Source organism: Triticum aestivum, unplaced genomic scaffold (genome assembly GCF_018294505.1).
Source record: "Triticum aestivum cultivar Chinese Spring unplaced genomic scaffold, IWGSC CS RefSeq v2.1 scaffold102267, whole genome shotgun sequence".
NCBI classification, from domain to species: domain Eukaryota; kingdom Viridiplantae; phylum Streptophyta; class Magnoliopsida; order Poales; family Poaceae; genus Triticum; species Triticum aestivum.
Window position 1 is genome coordinate 6,666 of NW_025225734.1, and position 8,254 is coordinate 14,919.

Consider the following 8,254-nt stretch of genomic DNA (forward strand, 5'->3'; position numbering starts at 1 on the left):
AAAGAAGAAAAAGAAGAGGAGAAGAAGAAAGGAATAGAGGAGACGTCTGCTTGCGTGAGGTCGATCTTCTCCTCTTTTTATTTCTTCTTCATTTTCTTATGTTTTATCGGGTCTGTCGCCGTCAGGCTGCTCGCCTTCGCCCTCGCCGCCCCCTTGAGATAACTTCGACATGAGGGGCGGTCGATATATATACCCCCTCTCGACCGTGATAACCTATACAATGGCAACACCCCCCTCGGCCCTCTCGCTCGACCAAAACTCTCGAGGCCACCCAAATTTACCAAGTTAAAAGAGCGTTGTCGTCGAGGCCACCCAAACCCTTGAAGCGTTGTGTCGAGGCGATCCCAAACCCTAGAGAAGCAGCGTCAAGGCCACTAACATGATTCCTTATTGTGATTAGCTAGCTAGTTCTATGTTTGCCACTAATATATATCCATCTGTACCATGTTTGAATAATAATTGACATGTTGTAAATATTTGCAGAAACTATGGAGCACTACCAAGACGAAGCAATAGAAGCGATGTTGGGGGAGATGATCGCAGAAGGAACTGATATCATTGCGTCATTTTTCAGCGACGTCGTTGGTTAGGAAGGACTGGGTGAAGAAGAGGGCTATGTTCATGATGGCTCCGGCCCATTAATGCCGGTACAAGAAGAGGGCTATGTTCATGATGGCTCCGGTGATGACCCAATGGAGGTACAAGAAGGAGACCGTGCTGACTGCTCCGGTGACCGAACCGAGTCCGGCCAGGTATATGTATATTAGTTAAGCCCGTGCTAACTAGTTAATTGATGCATTCATTGTTTTGGTATATGTACACATATTAATTTCTTCCTTTTAATTTCTAGCCCTCCAGATCGAGCACAACTTCGGTAAGGAGACGAGGCTCGAAGAAAAAGTTGAGCTCGGATGAAAGGTTTGAGATCATACAAATCGCGCCCGACGGTGAACCGATTAAACCCATCCGGACAAAGAACGCATTTTCTGCTTAGTGCGGGGTTCTTGTTAGGGACAAGATCCCAATCAGCATCCAGCAATGGTATAAGCCTAAGGACGACCCTGAGGTGTCTTATGTCAATGATATGCAGAAAGAAGATCTTTGGACTCAGCTGAAGGAAAATTTCACCCTACCGCCAGAGGAGGATCCGGAGAAGCCAGTTAAAGAGCAATTAATCAAGTCTTGTGCTCTTAAGAAGATGGCAACCCTATTCAGGAGGTGGAGGAAAGAGTTGAACCATTTTGTCGAAAAAAAAGACACCAGAATTCATCGACAAATATGAGAAGATCAAAGATCACTGGCCCGCATTTCTGGCCCACAAGACATCGGAAACGAGTAAGAAGATGTCGACGACGAACAAGCAAAATGCTGCGAAGAAGAAGCTTCATCATCGCATGGGGTCAGGTGGCTACCTCAAAGCCTGGCCTAAGTGGTCCAAGGAGGAGAATGATCTGCTTGAAAAAGGGATCGAACCAGAGACAATGAGATGGCTAGACCGTTGCCGGACTTGGTTCTTCGGGGCTGGCGGAACCTTGGACCCTGTATCAGGGATGTGCCGTTGGACGGACGAGCAACTGGAAATACCAGTCAAGAACTTTCGACACTGTATCAATGCAGCGCAGAAAGGGACGTTCGTACCAGACAGGGAGAAGGACGAGCTCACAATGGCCCTCGGGAATCCTGAGCACCCTGGATGGACACGAGGCACGCCAGGCTCCATTCCGTGGAAGGTTGGTTTTCCGGACGCAGGGGGTTACAAAATCCACGAGAGGAGGGAGAAACTGGAGCAGGGCCAACTGCAGGCGCTGCACGAAAGGGTAATGGGGCTAGAGGAATGAGAAGAGGAACGAGAAGAAGCAGATCGCAGCAAACGACCTACCGAAGCTTCCCCCGAAGCTACCCCGCCATCTCAGCGGAGAAGCAGCGTGGCTTCCACCGAGCTGCTTCAGCCGGAGCATGTCTTGACGGCTCCTACCAGCTATCCCGTGGATGCTATCACGGAGTCTCAACATTGCCACATTATGGCGCGATGGATGAATTTGAAGGTCAAGGCGGCTGTTGGCTCTGTTTATCCTAGTGGATCCGGAGCAACTTGTCACTGCCGGCCGATTCCAGAAGGATATGCTAAGGTGATGGTGGATGAAATAATGGAGGGATTTGAGGACCTCGTGCTTGACCACCCTACTGGTGAAGGGGAGACTAGGCTGTGTTCTGCTCTGAAGACTCCATGCCTATGGCGGAAGGAGCTCATCAACCTTCCGAACTGGACGCCTCCGCCTCCTCCTCCTCCTTCGGCGAGTCAGGGCACTTCGCCTCCTCCACCGCCTCCTCCTCCGATGAGTGATGATCAGGGCACGCGTGGCGGCACTCCGCCTCCTTCTCCAGCGCGTGGAGGCACTCAACCTCCTTCTCCGCCTGCGCCGGCGCTCCCGAGCAGCCAACAGCCTCCTCCTTCTCTGCCTCGCCAGCAAGGGCGGAAGAGACCTGCCGCCACCCCGGCTGCTCCGGCGCATCGTACTCCTTCTTCTCCGCCTCGTAAGCAAGCACGAAAGAAGACAGACGCCGCAACCGCTCCATCTGCTCCGGTGTCTAGCAGCACAACCAGAGGCGGGAGGCAATACAGATACGGTCCACCTCTCAAGCCTCTAGAGAAGTTACCGTACGAGAGGACCGAGGAGGAAAACGATACGATTGTGCGGACCCACGTGAAGGAGTACTTTGAAGGGGTGAAAGCAAAGAGACATCCACCTCCGGAGGAGAAGGTAGATCCGGTGAAAGCAAAGCGCACTATCGATGCCCTGAGGAAACCACCAAAGTCTCCACCGAGAACCAACTATGAGCGCATTACTGAACAGACATATCTCCAAGCCCAGCGGTCGGGAACTACTGTCAGTGCTAAAAGGTTAAAAGAACGAGCAAAGGGGAAAAATTGCCCAGCTCGGCGAACAAGCACAACAATCGTGCCCCCCGCTCAATGTGTCTAATGCTCCGGGGACAGTGGCCGGTTATGGCAATCTTGCAGATTACCTGCCTGACGATCAACTTCCTGATTTCTTGGAGGTGGACGAACACAGATACGAGTACAGGAAGCCTCTCGTCAAAGATGAAAAATCTTTGACAACAATGATGCGAAGATTCCATAATTGGTACATGGAAACCTGCAGAGAGTCTGGGGGTACGAATGCTTTGTATCTGAATATTAAAGAGGAGCACGACCTCGTTGCAAATGATCTGTTGACTGTTCCATTTGATGAGTTCTTCGTGTTCTTCAATCAAAAGGCCCTCGATAAACTAATGGTCTTTTGCTACTGTCTGTAAGTACTATTTCTGTCATTAAGTCTCTATATATAGCTCGGCTCTTTCATTTCATGTATTTATAATTAATTATCCTCAATATATTATGCAGACTGAAGATCGTCGAGTGCAAAAAACAAGAAATTTAGGATATTGGGTTCATTAACACAAATATCATAGATGAATTTCTGGTTAAAAGGACGTCAAAGAGGCCGAGGACAACTTGCTACGATCGTTGATCAAAAATCAAAACAAAGATACCATACTCTTTCCTTACAACGGCGAGTGAGTGTTCCTCTCGTGTGCATATTTGGTTTCCCTTATTACTCGAGCGAGGTTATAGTAATGTAATTGATGAGTTATGCATGCGTGCGCAGGTACCACTATATTCTTCTGGAGATTAAGCTTGAGCGTGAACTAGTAACCGTCTTAGACTCGAGACGGAAAGATCCCAAAACCTATGCGGACATGACTGAAATGCTCAACAAGTAAGTTCAATCGATCATTATCGCACCATATCGGCAACTTTTTGTTCATTTCCTGATATCTCAAGTAATAATAATTATTTTCTTTGTCTTGCAGGGTTTGGAAACAGTTCACCGCAGAAGCTCCGGGACTGCCGAAGGAGCTGCGATATACATACCCGAAAGTAAGTACTACTGGCTAGCTAGTTGCGCGCATCTCCCGTTGATTCTATAGCTATACTTTCATCAATGCCATTTATAATGCATCATTATCAGTTTGATTGACCTCTATTTCTCGTAAAGTGCTTGTGGCAGGAAGAAGGGAATGATTTCTGTGGATACTACGTGTGCGAGTTCATCCACAACACGACTTTGAAAAACAAGCGGGGCTACTCTCAAAGACAATATGAAGTGCGTAAGCAATAATATTCACAATTTCATTTTATTACACCATCATTTCTGTTGAGTTTCATTCATATATATGTATTAATTAACCCCCTTCTTCAAATTAGACGTGGCAGATGCAGAATGAACTCCTAGAACCAGATCGCATGAAAGAAATTCAAGAGGAATTGGCGGGATTCTTTCTTGACCACGTCATCAATAAAGCCGGAGAATACCATGTGGAAATTGATTTCAATTGATAGGGGATTGTAATTAAGAGATCTTATACATATTGTACATGTATGTAGCCAATAGCGTCGGATACATGATATACGAAAACTTGTTGTTCGACCAATCTCTCGGAGAAGGAGAGGTCGATCGATCACTTCTCTCGGTATGCATGACGAACTTCTGTACTCAATGGTTCTCTCGATCACTTATGTATATATAGTACGTAGCGTCGACCAAGCACGGACATAAGAGAGGACACTTCTCTCTATTAATTAGCTAGCTAACACAATATATGAAACACCTAAATTAACCCCCCAAAACCCCCAACCCCCCCTCCTTTAAAAAAAAACAAAAACCCCAGCCACTGGAAGGCTGACGCGTGGATGCCTTTTGGTCCCGGTTGGTACCACCAACCGGGACCAAAGGCCCCCTGACTGGGCTCGGCGCACAGGGCCACGTGGAGGCACATTGGTCCCGGTTCGTGTTTGAATCGGGACTAATGGGTGGAGATATTAGTAACGACCCATTAGTCCCGGTTCATGAACCGGGACTAAAGGCCCTTACGAACCGGGACTATTAGGTGTTTTTCTACTAGTGTGGGGGATCAGATCATGTTACTCTTGGTGGATTCGGGAAGCACCCACAGTTTCATCAGTGAGACCTTCCTCAAACGGCTACAAGTTCAGACAGAGAGCTTGCTGCCAGTTTCAGTACGCGTCGCCAATGGCCAATGACTGTTGTGCAATCAACTAGTTCGAGGATTGGAATGGCAAGTGCACGGTCACACTTTCCACACGGATCTGCGAGTGTTGCCGCTCAACGCTTATGATGGAGTGCTGGGCATCGACTGGCTGGCTGTGCACAGTCCCATGAACTGTCATTGGCAGGAAAAAACCATAGCATTCGAGACAGAAGGAAAATAGGTGCACTTACAAGGTGTCCAAACTTGAGATCTTCCTCCCATAGCAGAACTTGATGCTTACGAGTTACATCGCATGGAAGTTTGCAATGACATTTGGACTGCAGCTCTGGTTACAGTAGAACGAACGGACAAACCTGAACCTGCATCCACACCACCCAGCATTCAGAAATTGCTATCTGAATATGCGTACGTGTTCGCTGAACCCAAAGTACTGCCTCCCAAACGGCAGTACGATCATGCGATCAATCTGGAGCCCGGCACAACTCCGATTAACACCAGGCCCTACCGCTACTCGCCGGCACAGAATGACGAGATCGAAAAGTAGGTGCAGGAGATGCTGCAATCTGGAGTTATTGCCCACAGCCTGAGCCCTTACGCTGCACCTGTGTTGCTCGTCAAGAAGAAGGACGGCTCCTGGCGTTTCTGTGTGGATTTTAGACGCTTAAACACGGCTACTGTGAAGAACAAATTTCCATTGCCAGTGGTCGATGAGCTGCTCGATGAGCTGGGTGGAGCTGCTTATTTCTCCAAGATTGATCTGAGAGCAGGTTACCACCAGATACGAATGCGAGAAGAAGACGAAGAGAAAACGGCATTTAAAACACACCACGGCCACTACCACTTCAGAATGATGTCGTTCGGTCTCTGCAACGCACCGGCAACCTTCCAATGTCTCATGAACTCCGTTTTTGGTCTCTATGTCCGCAAGTTCATCATTATATTCCTAGATGACATTCTGGTCTTCAGCGTGGACTTACAGGAGCACGAAGAACATTTGCGCACCGTGCTGGATCTGCTCCGGGCGCACCAGCTCTACGCAAAGGCCTCCAAGTGCTCGTTCGCGCAACAAGAGATTGAGTACCTTGGGCATGTCATCTCCAAGAACGGCGTCGCCACAGACTCCAGCAAGACCAGCGCAATGCATGCCTGGCCCATGCCCACGACGCCCACCGAGCTTCGCGGCTTCCTCGGCCTCACGGGCTACTACCGTAAATTCGTGCCACACTACGGCATCATCGCCAAGCCCCTGACGCGCCTCCTCACCAAGAAGGGATTTCTCTTGGATGATCAAGCGCAAACTGCTTTCGAGATGCTGAAGAAGGCAATGGTGAGGACGCCAGTTCTGGCGCTGCCCGATTTCAAGCGCCCATTCGCCATCGAGACAGACACGTGCGACACCGGCATCGGTGCCGTCCTGACGCAAGACAACCACCCGATCGCGTACTCTAGCAAGGTGCTCGGCGTGCGGAATCAGAAACTCTCGGCGTACGAGAAGGAGTTCCTTGCCGTGATGATGGCGATCGACAAGTGGCATCCTTACCTCCAGCGCGCCCCGTTTGAAATCGTCACCGACCACAAGAGCTTGTGTTCTTTGGGCGATCAACAGATCGTCACGGACCTGCAGCGCAAGGCGATGTCGAAGATGGTGGGGCTCCAGTTCATGTTCCGCTACAAGAAGGGCATGGACAATGGCGCGGCCGACGCGCTCTCGCGCGTGGGGCACTTACTAGCGCTCGACGCGCTCTCGGTGTGCCAGCCACAGTGGCTTCAGGAGGTGGCCAACTCGTACGAGACGGACGCTGACGCGTAGGAGCTGACCGCCAAGCTTGCGCTGTGTGACACTGACGATCAGGGTCGCTCCCTTCAGCAGGTCGTGATTCGGCAGCGGGGACGGCTATGGATCGGCGCCAACACTGCGCTCCAGACGAAGCTTATCGCCGCGCTGCACCACAGCGCTGTCGGCGGTCACTCAGGCGCCACTGCTACCTACCACAGGGTGCGCAAGCTCTTCGCCTGGACTGGACTAAAGCGCGTTGTGGAAGATTTCGTCAGGCAGTGTAGCATTTGCCAACACGCGAAGCACGAGCAAAACGCACCTGGCCGGCAAGTTGCAGCCGCTCCCAATTCCGCAAGAACCATGGCAAGAGCTCACCATGGACTTCGTCGAAGGCCTGCCCAAGTCCGACGTCTACGACGCAATCATGGTCGTCGTCGACCGGCTCACCAAGTACGCCCACTTCGTCCCCCTCCGCCACCCCTTCAACGCCGCTCAAGTTGCCAGAGCCTTCTGGGACAATGTCATCCGTCTCCACGGCGTGCCGCACTCCATCGTCTCGGACCGCGACAAGGTGTTCACCAGCGCGATGTGGCGGGAGATACTCAACGCCGCGGGCACCAAGCTCCTGTACTCCACGGCGTACCACCCCCAGACGGACGGCCAGACGAAGCGCGTTTAACCAGTGCCTGGAGATGTACTTGCAGTGCTCCGTCCACGACACACCCAAGCAATGGCGCCGATGGCTCACCGCAGCAGAGTTCTGGTACAACTCCTCCCATCACGCCTGCCTCAACTGCTCACCGTTCAAGGCACTGTACAGCAGGGAGCCAAATCTCGGTGGCATGCCAGCGGTCAACACCAACCTACCCGCGGATGCGCCGCTCGGCGAAATCGACCGGGCAATGCACATGGAGCTACTGCGCGCCCAGGCGCGATTCAAGAAGCAGGCGAATCGCCATCGCGCCGAGCGCGCCTTCGACGTCGGCGAACAAGTCCTCAAGCTTCAGCCTTCCGCTCAGTCCTCCGTTGCCAACCGCTCGTGCCGCAAGCTGGCATACAAGTTCTTCGGCCCCTTCACGGTCGCGGAGCGCATTGGCACCCTGGCGTATCGCCTGCAATTGCCGCCGGACAGCCGCATCCATCCGGTCTTCCACGTCTCGCAGCTCAAGCCGTTCGTCCCCGACTACTCGCCGGTTTTCGCTGAGCTTCCCAAGATACCTGGCCTCACGGCTGCGGACCGCGTTCCGATCGCCATTCTGGATCGCCGCCTGATGAAGAAGAGCGGCGCCCCGATGATCCATGTTCAGATTCAGTGGAGCGCCATGCCTCTGTCCGCAGTAACCTGGGAAGACTATTATGTGCTACGGCAGCGCTACCCGGACGCGCCCATCTGGGCAGAGG